The sequence below is a fragment of the Octopus sinensis genome, unplaced genomic scaffold (genome assembly GCF_006345805.1).
Source record: "Octopus sinensis unplaced genomic scaffold, ASM634580v1 Contig20332, whole genome shotgun sequence".
Lineage (NCBI taxonomy): Eukaryota > Metazoa > Mollusca > Cephalopoda > Octopoda > Octopodidae > Octopus > Octopus sinensis.
Window position 1 is genome coordinate 22,501 of NW_021837040.1, and position 15,000 is coordinate 37,500.

The 15,000-nt window shown below is 35.4% G+C and overlaps 1 protein-coding gene across 3 annotated transcripts in view; it reads right to left on the minus strand.

Annotated features, from left to right (window-relative positions):
- LOC115232314 (SLIT and NTRK-like protein 4) overlaps positions 1 to 15,000 on the minus strand; it is a 66,350-nt gene that overhangs the window by 3,022 nt on the left and 48,328 nt on the right. For 2 of the 3 annotated variants that reach the window (XM_036500338.1, XM_036500337.1), the window contains exon 15: positions 4,146 to 4,498. The gene's annotated coding sequence lies outside the window, so the exon portion shown is untranslated. Of the gene's footprint in view, positions 1 to 4,145; positions 4,499 to 10,865; positions 10,874 to 15,000 lie in introns of those variants that run through there. The other variant, XM_036500336.1, reaches the window with a different exon arrangement.

Consider the following 15,000-nt stretch of genomic DNA (forward strand, 5'->3'; position numbering starts at 1 on the left):
AACATTGCATATGGGTGGGATGTGTTGATAGGATGTTCAACTAAGCTTCCCTAAGGATCCCCTGTGGCAGTCTACAGCATGTTGGTAGAAGATGGAGTTTGGCTTCCTTTCAATGTAGTTGTCCAGGTGTTCTTTGAACCTATCATTGATGCTTCTAGAAGTCTCACCTATGTATGACTCTGGGTTAGTCGCGCAAGCTCCCTCCTAGCACTTAATCTGGTATACAGTGCCCTTGGTTTTACAATTTACATGTGGATTTGTCGAACATACTGCACAATTACTTTGACAGGTGATTCTATCAAATGGATATGATCTGCATAATGCCGATTTGATAGTCCTACCTGTCTTTTCTACGACTTTAACTTTTAGGCCCGTAGTGCGCAGGACTTTCTTGAATGCCTTACTTAGCTCGTTCTTAGGTGTGGCGTCAACGAACATCACTCCGTGAAATCTCCTGTTATCGTACCAAGTAACTTTTCTCATCTTTTTGTTGGTGTCCCTCTCTAACTATTCCAGAACTTGTTGCGGTACAGGGGGCATATACCGTTTTCGTCGTTCCTTAGAATGCGTTCGAATCTAGCTTTCGCTCCTTTGTACACTTTGACTCTATCGTCTTGTGTGTATCCGGAGCGTTGCATTCGGAATATGTAGTGCTGGATGTGTTGTTGTCGTTCTTGTGGTTGGCATAGTGGTGATACATTCCTCATTACTCTAACTAAGTCTGCCACTAGGATGTTGAGTTTGGCAGTATCCGACATAGCTGAGTCACTATATACATATATATATATATATACTCTTTACTCTTGTACTTGTTTCAGTCATTTGACTGCGGCCATGCTGGAGAGCACCGCCTTTAGTCGAGTAAATCGACCCGGGACTTATTCTTGTAAGCCCAGTACTTATTCTATCGGTCTCTTTTGCCGAACCGCTAAGTGACGGGGACGTAAACACACCAGCATCGGTTGTCAAGCAACGCTAGAGAGACAAAACCAGACAAACATATACACACACATATATATATATACATATATACCACAGGCTTCTTTCAGTTTCCGTCTACCAAATCCACTCACAAGACTTTGGTCGGCCCGAGGCTATATCAGAAGACACTGCCCAAGATTCCAAGCAGTGGGACTGAACCCGGAACCATGTGTTGGTTAGCAAGGTACTTACCACACAGCCATTCCTGCGCCTATATATAATACATATATATATATTATATATATATATAATATATATATATATATTATATAATATATATATTATATATATATATATATATATATTATATATATATATATATATATATAATATATATATATATGTGTGTGTGTGTTGTGGGTGTTTAAAAATCGATCTTATCAAGTAGCTAGCATGGGAATAAATACCATACAAAGGTGACAATTATTTAAAACTATAAATTAGGGTATCTGAGAGATACCATCGTGCTGAAAAAGCAGTCAAATCCCTGACCCTAAAAGCACCTTAAATGTTTATATCGCGCCAAGAGAGAAGACAGAGAGACAAAATAAACTAGCAAAAAAGATTTTACTGGACGCGATATGAACATTTAAAGTGGTTTTAAGGTCAGGGTTTTGACTGCTATTTCAGCATGGTGGTATCTCTCAGATACCCTAATTTATAGTTTTAAATAATATTTAACAAATGCAACACAACAACGTTTCCCTGACGAGGAACCAACAAACGTGATTACAATAGTCAAACAGTAATAATAATAACAACACCTTTTTAATTTATCCCCATTTATGTGAAACCACTTATTCAAGTTCAAGTCATTGATGCAATTTTATACGAATTGCTAAATACACACACACACACACACACACACACACACACACACATAATAAGGGTGAAAAATTGAATATTAATTTGATTAATATGAATTGAAAACCAGTGGTGTAGCATATAAGACAATAGCGGAACTTCTTCTAGCAAAAAGGATGACCACTATTAATGGTTCATCCCTATTATATAACACTTTCACTTTAATAGTTTCAGTATTATAATGAAAGTGTCTGCATTACAAAAGAGAGATGTTTTTGTTTCACTTTTAACACGCAATACTGAAATAGTGGAGAAGATATGATATTGCTGTGGGGTCACCCTGGGAAAAAGTTAAGATTTTTTGCCGATGACACTCCCCGGACCTTAAGTAAGGCATGTGTAAAATTTGAATGAAATTGGTTGTGTAGTTCTCAAGTTTTAGGGAAACACACAGAAAGACAGACAGACAGACAGAGACACATTCTCAGTCTTATATATAGAGAGAGATAACATATAATATATATTATTATATGTTATATTAAATAGATTATATATATTATAATACTAGCATTATGACACGTCATAGTGCTAGTACATGTATATATGTGTATATATACGTGTACATATTACTTGTACATCTATATATATACATCTACACATAAAATACAAAATACAAAGTTATATCTTGATATCGCTAGTGATAACAATACTCAATATATATAACAGACTGGAATTGTTAGCCCGTCTCTTGTAATTTCGATCAATTGTATCTTGGCCTCCCTCTTGTATAGAAGTGTGGCTACAATCCAGCCTACCTCTACTTCTTCGGGGGGGGGGGGCATTTAAAATTTTTATCTGGGACGTCCTACGTCCCAGATATAAAGGTAAAAATAAAATATTTCCACTTTGCAAGGTTCGAGTCGAGTACTCCCTTGCACGCTCCGTTGACTCGAACCTTGCTTCTATTGTGGCGAATTTACCGCCTCTAGTTAGATATCTTTCATAGTCGCACCAAGACACTCTTCGATGGTGCTTTCCTCCAGGTGTTCAAATCTTTTTTTTCTCTACATTGTATACTTTATAGACAATAGTCTTTTCTTTAATTTAATTTCGTATTTCGTTTGGTGGTGTTATCCTAGATACACTGTTTTTGTCGGTGATCAATCCGTATTTCTTCCATTTCAATTTCAATGAGTTCGCGCCCACCGACGGCTTCGGCGAAATTCATTTTTGGACTTTCTTCTATCCAAGGCATTCTAACAAAAATGCTTCGGCAAAGACGGTGAAAATATTGTCAATTTGCCCAAACAGGGACACAATTCAATTTTTAAACAATAACCAAAGCTCCTTCTCCCAAAGGGGGAGGGTTACAGTTTACAATTATTTAACAAATGCAACAGAGCAATGTTTCCTTTGCGTGGAACCAACAAACGTGATAACAATAGTTAAACAGTAATAATAATAACAACAAACCTTACGATGAATCAGAAAGCAGTAAGCAGTTGAAGCTTTAGTCCTTTATGTATAAGAAATAAACCAACAGCAGTACTCTGTAGGAGCGGCTGTTACAGAAATTACATACAGCCAAACTTCATATAGATACTTAATGCTAGCTAATTAGCAGATAATCTAATGTAAAAGCACAGCTCCATCTGGACTATTCCATTTCTGCACGCTAATTTTATTTTTAATTTATTTCCATTCATGTGAAACCACTTATTCAAGTTCAAGTCATTGATGCAATTTTATACCAATTACTATTTTTACTTTTGTTATGTTACGATTATATTATACTTTAGTTTGATTTTAATTATTACTTACTACATATAATTCAATTGTTATTATTGTTTTTATTGTTAAAGTGAAAGTATCTGACATAAAATAGAGAAATGTTTTTGTTTCACTCGTAATACTGAAATAGTGGAGAAGATATGATATTGCTATGGGCTCGCTCTAGGCAAGAAGTCGAACTTTTTTTGCCCATGAAACTACATGGATCCTAAGTAAGGCATGTGTAAAATTTGAATGAAATTGGTTGTGTAGTTCTCAAGTTTTAGGGAAACACACAGATAGACAGACAGACAGACACACATTCTAAGTTTTATATCTGTAACTGTAATATGTGACAAGTATTCGGTAGCCAAGATAAAACTCCGAGTTTCGGATGCCGAGGTGGAATTCCACGCCGGGCAACGGATAACTGAAGAGATGGTGGCGTGGATTTTAGTGGAGTATTTAGTAACTGACGAAATCACTCTATCTGTCTGTCTGTATTTCTGACTGTCTGTCTGTCTCTCTCCCCATGCGTTATTTGAACTTACAGTAGAATATAACGATGTTTAAAATAAAAACAAAACATATTGTATTAAGAAACCACATTTATTTCTTCGTTAATAAAAGTTAAAGATTATATTGAAAATTAGTAGTGAAAATTGGCAGTTAGAAAATATCTATAGAATTACAAATCAAACCTTGTGATGTTAGATTTTGTGAGTTACAGAAAAAGAGAAGGTTTAAAGTACATTGCGGTTTATAAAGTGTCTAAGTTTCGTAATGTTGTATTGATAGATAAAAATGAAGTTCTCTTTTATGCAATCATGTTTAATGTAATATAAGAAGAAAAGAAGATTCTCAAAGACATTAATTTTTTATATTCTTAATTATGTTCTCTTCTCTGCTGTTCCAACATCTGTTTCATTATCAAAACTTGAATGAACCTGGAAACACAATGAGAAAACCTTCTATGAAATAAAGTAAAATAACCCAAGCCCTTATGTTTTATATATAACCCCAATTGTCATCTGCTATTTTCCCGTACGTTAAACATATGAATTACAGAAGAATCATACACAATTTATATTCAAAACCACAATTTATATTAAAAACATTAGTTACAGAAACTAGAAATGGGAATTTAATTATCGGTCCTATGTTGTACAATCCTGACAATATTGGTTCAGGAATATCTTCCAGAAAAACTGGGCAAGTTGAGAGTGAAAATATGAGAAACTTCTTAGTTCTATTCTGTGGATGTATGTTTTACATATATCTATCTATGGCACAGTGAAGACATTACATTGTTCTGTTTATGGCTGTGTTTAAATTTCATGCACAATTATCTATAGAAATATAACGGGGGAGCACTCCGTCGGTTACGACGACGAGGGTCCGAGCTGATACGATCAACGGAACAGCTTGCTCGTGAAATTAATGTGCAAGTGGCTGAGGACTCCACAGACACTTGTAACCTTAACGCAGTTCTCAGGGCGATTCAGCATGACACAGAATGTGACAAAGCCGGCCCCTTTGAAATACAGGTACAACTGATTTTTGTCAGTTGACTGGACTGGGGCAACATGGAATAAAATCTTGCTCAAGGTCGCAACGCCTCGCAAGGAATTGAACTCATGACATTACGATCGCGAGCAAAATAACTAAGCCACGCGCCTTCTCTCTCTCTCTCACTCACTCTCTCTCTCTCTCTCTCTCTCTATATATATATATATATATATATATATATATATATATAGGGTGCAAGGGTTGAATTGTCGGCGTTTTATATTTTTCTAATTTAGCGCATTGTTGTCTTAGATTTTGTCGTCTAAGCATTATAGTAGGTTTAGTTAGTTATTATGACACAATTCACGCAGCCAGAAACTCTGGAAACGACATGCTGTCCTGCTTGGCATTCGCCCCGGAAGTTCCAGTAGTAACATGTACCCAGAGTTGTCATTCAGTCAACATCATGGTGTTTGGAGTGATCACTAGCGATGGCGACGTTATGCCTCCATTTATCTTCTGGCACGACCTCAGACGCAACACGGAGGCCAACATCAAGTATCTGTAGAAGTTAGTGCTACCTTGGGTAAAGGGGGCAATTGCTGGAAGACTCTCCATGTCTGGCAACAGGACTCTGCACCTTGCCGCACAAGCAGAACCCAGTAATGTACGTCAGGAAATTTATGCGACCACATCACCCCTACCATCTGGCCGTCTAACGTCCCAGATTGCAGCCCACTTGATTATTATGTGTGGGGCGCAGTTGGGTGACGGATCAACAAAACTCCCTGTCACACAATACATGAACTGAAGGCAGGGATTATGGCAGCATTCACCAACTTAACAAGGAGACCGTCCAGAAGAGTTGCAGGCGATCTTGAAGTCATCTGGAGACCGTCCTTGAAGCCACTGGCGATTTTGTTGAATAAATTTAGTCTTTCAAAATATTTGTATGTAATTCTGGTGATTATCAGTTAAAATGATGTGTCAGTATTATTTTCATTTTTGCCTAATTTAGAATATAGTTTAAACATCTCAACCTGTATGCACACACATACACACTCACACATACATATAAACATACATACATATATATACATATTTATATAAATAAGGATAAGATCGTTCATTTAGAATAAAATAACGATTTTATCAAGTAGCCAGCTTGGAAAAAATAACCTTTAAAGGTGATAATTATATGGACAGTTAAGGTCGTATTAGAATCAGATCATAGCTGCTATTTTCAGCATGGTGGTATCTCGTAGATACCCTAATTTATAATTTACATACATACATACATACATACACACACACACACACACACACACACACACAACACACACACACACACACACACACACATATATATATATGGAAAATTCGTTTAACCGAAACCTGGGTAGCAAATTCACGTCAGAAACACGGTTGAAGCGACCTGTCCAAGGGTAGAAACTCCGGGTTCATGTGCAGAAATTTGTGTGTTGTATATGAATAAATGAAAGAATGGAGTCGAACGAAGATGTTAACAAAATTCCTTTACTCTCGACATATGTTTCGAAGACAACATGTTTTCATTGCAAAGGAATAAAGGGTGCATTATGCAATCTTCACATCAGAAAAGAAAAGGAGCCTCTCTCGACAACAAGACAAACAAAAATTTCGATGACTGCCTACATGGTAAACAAAACGATAATGAGTATTTTTTTAAAAACTGTTAGAAGAATTGACGTCAAAGATAGATAGTAGGAAGAGAAGGGTTAAAGGAATAATAGGTAGGGAACAAGTGGAGAGGGAAGGGTACGTTGATTGAAAGAATGTTCAAAGGCTTAGGAAAGAATTTCGCTATTGAAGTGAGGTGGACGTAAAGCTAATTGTTCAAACCACAGTGACTATCGTTATCATTTATATGAGTAGAAAGTATGTTTCTGCAGTGTTTACATTTGTATGATTTTTCCATGAGTGTGTTTACTAGGGGAACCTTAGAGAAGAGAATATGGAAGAGTTCAGAGTTGCAAATGTTACAAAATCTCCTGCCCTTATCAAAAGGAAAGGATACAGACTGTACGAACCAATCTAACTTGAAATTTATATTGTTGTCTTTAAGACGCCAAACTAATTTACTTAGCCCTGTACTATGTCGTTTTTTACTATCCCTGAATGTTGAATAATAGTTTGAAATTCTCTTGGATAACTGGGAAGTGGACGCTCCTATATAGAAGAAGACATCGGTACCGGAAGAAATTCTACACTGGTAAATAGAATTCTTAATCTTAGAATTACTAGACAAAAATTTAATTCTGTTGGGGTTGTCCTCCGAGATCGAAACGAAGTTTTTATTGTTATGATTGTTGTTACTATTATTATTAGCGCCAACAACTACACTATTTCTATTATTATTAGTATTATTAATGGCAATACAACCAGTAATACCACCGACAATAATACCGTTATTGTTATTACTATCAACACTACCATTGTTATTAACACGACTAAAACTGTTATTAATATTATCATTGTTAACACTTTCGCTGCTACCAATGCTGTTACTATTAATACTATTCCTATTATTATGATTGTATGATGGGTTGGAATTAGCAAGATTAATGTTGGAACTCCCGGTTGAAGAATCTTTTTGTAGCAGCTTGGTATTGTGGGTAGATATAATTTGTGAAAGATTTCTAGTGTTAGAGAAAGCGATTCTGACTATGTGGGAATTGATAATAGAATGATATCTAGAATTTCTGGGAAAGTTCCTAGCAACGGCTTCACGGAACTGTAAGGGAAGGTTCGATTTAATTTGTTTTCCGAAAGGTATTACGAACCAGATACAGTTTTTTGTGGCCTTTGAATTGTTCTTAGTGTTATTTGTGATAGTAAGGGGAAAATTTCTGGGTTGGAAATTTGGTGTTGAATGGCGCTTACCTCCCCTAGTCCGTAAAGAATTTATTTTACGTACAGGGTTGCTGGCACTATTAGAATTGAAATCATTATTCCTATTACGAGTAACTTTTCTATCTGGAGAAGCAGATGTTGGTTTAGAATGAGCTGAATCGATGTATGACACTTTCTCCTTATAACCGGCTTTTAACAAGGAGGCGTTATAGAAGTCTGCCTTTTGGTTAAATATGTCGACATTAGCAGATAATTTAGACAGTCTCAAAGATATGTTTTTGACTAAATTATCGGTAATTGGCCTGGCATGATTACTGAAAATGCTAATATACTTAAGATTTGTGGAAGGTTTATGATAAGGGAAGTATGAGTTATTCTGAAAATTGAGGGTAATGTCTAAGAAGTTGGCTTTAGTTAATTCATCCTCAAAAGCGATGCGCAAGCCCATTCTACTTAAAAAACCTAACTAATCTGTTCTTAACCTTCTGTATTTTTTGGTTTGAAACGTTTTGGAGGTAAAGCAGACAATCGTCGCAATAAAGACCTCCACAGATGTCCGGGAATTGGTCGGCCATTTCATTAAGAATATAAATTCCGACCAAATCGGCTATCTGGGCGCTGTCTGTACTTCCCATTAGTACATCAAACGGATTAGGAGTATCTCTACGGACCCACAACTTGCTATCGAACTGTATGAAAGATTTCCTAGCAGTCAATATCACACTAATTTCCTCCCTGGAGAGGCCTGCCTTATTATGTGCGTGCCATAGGGCCTTATTAAGTATAATAGGGTTGGTTGAAGAATAGAAACTAGATATATCGAATTGGATAAATTTAGTGTTGGCCTTATCAGTAATAGAAGTAACCCACATTACACTTGAACAGAATTGGACCATAAGCTAAGTTAATTTATTAATTAATATAGGGATGTACTTATCTAATATGTATTTACTAAGGGTACCGATGTCTGACTGGAAGGGCATATGAGCCGCAATGCTGGGTTAGTATGAAAGTTCTGCTCGTGGTCCTTTAAGATGAATCTGGGTTGCCTAGGGTTCAATGGGCCCGTCCTCATCTGTAATCCGTAAGTTTCCATAATCCGTTTAGTTTCTAAGTTGGCCTGTCTGAGTGTATTCCTACTTGTTGTCCGGTAATTCTTATGTATCTCCTTTTCGGGCAGTTCCAAATAATGGCTCTTGGTAAGCTTATAGATGTTGCCGGTTTTATCCGATTGGACCAAAATAGAATCCAAGTTGTTTATATCTCTAGAGACGTTATCGAGGTATCTGAGGTGCTTATACTTCCCTTATCATAAACTCATAGACGGAATCGCGTTCTCTAACACTAGAAATATTTCACAAATTATATCTTCCCACAATACCAAGCTGCTAAACAAAGATTCTTCACCGGGTGTTCCAACACTAATTTGCTAATTCCAACCCATCATACAATCATAATAATAGGAATAGTATTAATAGTAACAGCATTGGTAGCAGCGAAAGTGTTAACAATGATAATATTAATAATAGTATTAGTCGTGTAATAACAATGGTAGTGTTGATGGTAATAACAATAACGGTATTATTGTCGGTGTATTATGGTTGTATTGCCATTAATAATACTAATAATAATAGAAATAGTGTAGTTGTTGGCGCTAATAATAATAGTAACAACAATCATAACAATAAAAATTCGTTTCGATCTCGGAGGACAACCCCAACAGAATTAAATTTTTGTCTAGCAATTCTAAGATTAGAATTCTATTTACCAGTGTAGAATTTCTTCCGGTACCGATGTCTTCTTCTATATAGGAGCGTCCACTTCCCAGTTATCCAAGAGAATTTCAAACCATTATTCAACATTCAGGGATAGTAAAAAACGACATAGTACAGGGCTAAGTAAATTAGTTTGGCGTCTTAAAGACAACAATATAAATTTCAAGTTAGATTGGTTCGTACTGTCTGTATCCTTTCCTTTTGATAAGGGCAGGAGATTTTGTAACATTTGCAACTCTAAACTCTTCCATATTCTCTTCTTTAAGGTTCCCCTAGTAAACACACTCATGGAAAAATCATACAAATGTAAACACTGCAGAAACATACTTTCTACTCATATAAATGATAACGATAGTCACTGTGGTTTGAACAATTAGCTTTACGTCCACCTCACTTCAATAGCGAAATTCTTTCCTAAGCCTTCGAACATTCTTTCAATCAACGTACCCTTCCCTCTCCACTTGTTCCCTACCTATTATTCCTTTAACCCTTCTCTTCCTACTATCTATCTTTGACGTCAATTCTTCTAACAGTTTTTTTTAAAAAACACTCATTATCGTTCTGTTTACCATGTAGGCAGTCATCGAAATTTTTGTTTGTCTTGTCGAGAGAGGCTCCCTTTCTTTCCTGATGAGAAGATTGCATAATGCACCCTTTATTCCTTTGGAATGAAAACATGTTGTCTTCGAAACATATGTCGAGAGTAAAGGAATTTTGTTAACATCTTCGTTCGACTCCATTCTTTCATTTATTCATATATATATATATATATATATATGAAAGAAAAAAGGTGTTCAGAATGCTGGATGGTTGTAAAAATATGTTTATTTACATATCATATATTATTTCTTCATGTTAGCGCTTTCAAGTACTCCTAATATGCGCCAATAAGAAGAAATAATATTAGGTTGTCCCAAAAGTTCGTAAACACTTGCGAAAATTGAATTTTTACTCGCCAAGTACTAACAAAAACAACAAAAATTATTCCTCAAAATAAAGACCATTATTTTACAAGACTTTCTACGAACTTTTGGGACAACCTTATATGTGATGTGTAAATAAATATATATTTTTACAATCACCAAGCATTCTGAACACCTTTTTTCTTTCATATGTATTAAATCTGTACATCACCCCCAATACTCCTAACATATATATATATATATATATATATATATATATTATATACATACATACAGATGGTTACGATGTTGACAATGGTTTATGTTGGTGTTTGTGATTAGCCCCATTGTGACATATTATGTTTTGGTTATGGTAGTGGGAGAAATAAGAAATATAAAATTGCACTCACTTTTATTGGTTCTCATTGGTTTATATTGACGTTCCCTGTCTCTCGGTTACATGCACATGAGGAAATGGCATCTCTGGCATCTTTCTTGCATATACAGTAGAATATAAAGATAAACATTCCGAGAAGGATATTGAAGATAATGAAGAGTATGTGAAACACTTCAGCTCCTTCTTCCACAGCGATGAATGCTATGACCCAAGATAACACGAACAAGAAGGTCACACTAAAGATGCCAAAAACACGCATTTTCTTTATTTCGTGTTCAGACTGCTCGTCACTTTTCTTTGAGCTACGTCGACAGATAGCGAGAAAAATCACGATAAAGTTGAAGAGGAGAATGGCCACCACAGGAGCCAGGAAAGCGGCATAGAAAGGCACCTTGGATAGCCAGCAGCTAAAAAGAGATAGGGAATTAATTAACAAAGGAAATTTAACAAATGTCCAGTTAATAAAATGAGATGATTTTGATCTGAAACAAAACGAAATATCATGCGCAATCTTGCCGTATTTCACATTAACTAAGGTATTCATATAAAAAAACTTCAGTATCAAGACAATTTAAAACGCACACAAACACATATTGTCACATAGTGCCTAACAGAAACCACTTTATATAAATGTATGTATATATATATATATATATATATATATGAAATATATATGTTTTTGCTCCGCCTCTGTTCTGTTTTTGTTTTTCCAACGGATTTCCTTTTTTCTTCCTGAAGAGAAAGACACAATATGGTCCCATTATTCAATCGGATTTTGGTAATTTGTGCCTTTCGAAACACGTAGAATGAAATAAAACGATTTCTGTTCAATCTGCGTTCAGCTCCATTTCTTCAATTCACCAATAATGTTATATATATATATATATATATATCACCGTAATCACCGTGACTGACCAGGCTATCAGATGTTGCTACACATGCTGGTCACAATGCGCTTCGCATTGTTTTAGCCTCCAAATGATGCCACCCCGCTGGCTAAGCGAGCAGGCCAACAGAAGAAAGAGTGAGAGAAAGTTGTGGCGAAAGAGTACAGCAGGGATCGCCACCCCCCTTGCCGGAGCCACGTGGAGCTTTAGGTGTTTTTGCTCAATAAACACTCACAAAGTCCGGTCTGGGAACCGAAACCGCGATCCTACAACCGCGAGTCCGCTGCCCTAACCACTGGTCCATTGCGCCTCCACATATATATAAAATTTTTGATATCATTTTTTCTTCTTATGCATACATAAACACAAACACACACGCACAGACACACACTCACACACACACACACACACACACACACACACACACACACACACACACACACACACACAACACACACACACACACACACACACACACACACACACACACATATATATATATATATAATAAGAAAAAGGAGTTAAAAGTTGGAGGTAGATATCAATAAAGTATTCAGTTTTAAACGAATTTAGTTCATTATATCAAACAATCAGACATCAATAACTGCAACGATGCTTTCTATATCTAAGTATGTTGATACCACAGAGACAAGTCTCGATTTGTTATGGTGAATTATAAAACTAAACATGATTTCTCTATCCATATATATATATATATATATATATACATGAACGTACATAAAGAGGAGATACAAATATTACAGGCGCTCCCCCCCACACACACTCACACTAACTAAACATAGACACACGTAGATGTATACCCATGCGCAAACGAAGACACATACAATAGAAATACAAAATCCAAAATGGCTGACCGTTAGTAAGGAGAGACACACAAACATGAGAGAAGAAAGCAAAGGATCACTGATGCGGTCACAGGAGTGTGACGAAAGAACTCTAGCCAAAATAAGATTAAGATTAATGTAAAAAATAAATAATACTGAAGCAAAGTAACACCAAATATATAGTGCGTGTGTTTTTATTGGCTAAACTGGGAAAATGACCATTCCTAACTACAACGATATCTGTTTCAACACAAGATTTCACATAAAAAATCTTGCAAAACAAATATATAAACGTATATATATATAATTTATAAATGAGGGTGAAATATTTGATATTAATTTAATAATACCATCCATTTAACACCAAGTGGCTTAGCACATAAGAACCAGGGATACAATACAAATTTATACATAAATATGAGAGAGAGACTACTATGTGGTCTACCCTAGTGCTAAAAATAGATCCACTATGGTATTGCCACTAAAAAATTGTTTCCAATGAGAAATAACACAACATTTAAACGTGGGGCAAGTGAAAAATAACGAAAAAATAGATTAACCCTGAACAATTGTTTCATTATTAATGTAAATGCAATTTTACTTACATGTATATATATATATATATATATATATGCTTTATTAATATACCTGCATAGACATATGTTATATTGTAATACTACTCAGTGGCTGTGTGAGCTACGAAATCCTCGTCGCCACTGTTATATCGCACGTCTAGATGACCTCTACTCACTTTACTACACACACGGCTACTCTGTTCTAGTCTACCTGACGTCTAGGCTTCTCCCTCTATATCTACGTATTGGGCTAGCCTACTTCGTCGTCTGGAGGCGTCCACACAACAACATCACAAAAACTGTTACACTGAGTTTCACGTTCCCGTTCTTCGGACAGTTTTGGTTTAGAATGGAACAACATATGGTTATATGTGTAAATATACAATTTCTTTCAAAGATACACATTTGAAAATGGATTTGTTTCATTGGTCCTTTTAACTAACGGTCTCGTCAATAACAGACTTTATGAAATTACAATTACGGTTTAAAATCACTTTATAAAAATATAAGCAAACCTTAAATTAAAAGTAACTTTAGTAGAAGGAAAAAAACGTAAATCAATTAATGGTAAAAAAAAATTGTAAATTTAAATGAATCAAAAGATGTTTAAAATAAAAACATACATAAATGACTAACGACTGCTAATTTATGAAGTTCGATTTTGTCGACTTTTAGATAAGACTTGGCCAAGCAGTATGTCAGCATCGATAACTCGGATTTAAATATTACCCTGCATGCAAGGAAATCCATCCCCCTTTTCGATGATTCCACCTGGGTTAAAAAGGGTGAAGATTCTCTGTTCGCTATACCGATGGGGACATATGACGGGGTGCCATTGTATATGCTTAGAATTTTTCACTTACGAACATTTCTGATCTTCGCTTTTGGATTCGGCTTCTACACCTAATAGATAGACATATATTTTGTCTTACCTTATGGGTACATGTTTCGACTTCATATTTTATATCCGACTTTTAAGAAAGCCTTCGACTATTTTATAAATTTAAATTTAAGTTTCACCGAGGTTTAATTTTTCACTCATTTTAAATATTTAAATTTTAAATTATTTCAAATTTTTATATTTAAATTTATATATTTATATTACATTTAAGTATATTATATTAATTTATTGTATCAGGTCATCCCATAAGTTCTGTCCGATTTTACCTTTTTTAAAATTGAATTATTGAATATTTTAGAATGTCTAATGGAATTAAAAAGTATTTTTATGCATTTGTGTACATTTAAACTACTTAAATATTATTTTACATATTAATAGATGGAAACACCTTATAATTCCAAACAAATTTATTTCAATATGGGGTAGGACCGCCTTTGGCAGTAATTGAATTCTACGAGGTATGGACTCATGCAAAGTTTGAATTGTTTCTAAAGGGAATTTTGTCCATTCTTCAGCTAAAAGTTTCCAGTTCTTGTAGTGATGATGGTGGAGGATATCGACTCCTTACTTGTTTTTCTGTAATGTACCATAAATGTTCAATGATATTGAGATGTGGGGAGTGTGGTGGCCAGATAAGATGTTCCACTTCACTAGAAAGCGCCTCGTGTCATCAGTAACAACTTTAGCTGCGTGAATTGGTCGTCCTGAAAGATTGCGTTTCCCTCCGGAAACAGTTCCGCAACCATAGGATAAATGTGGGTG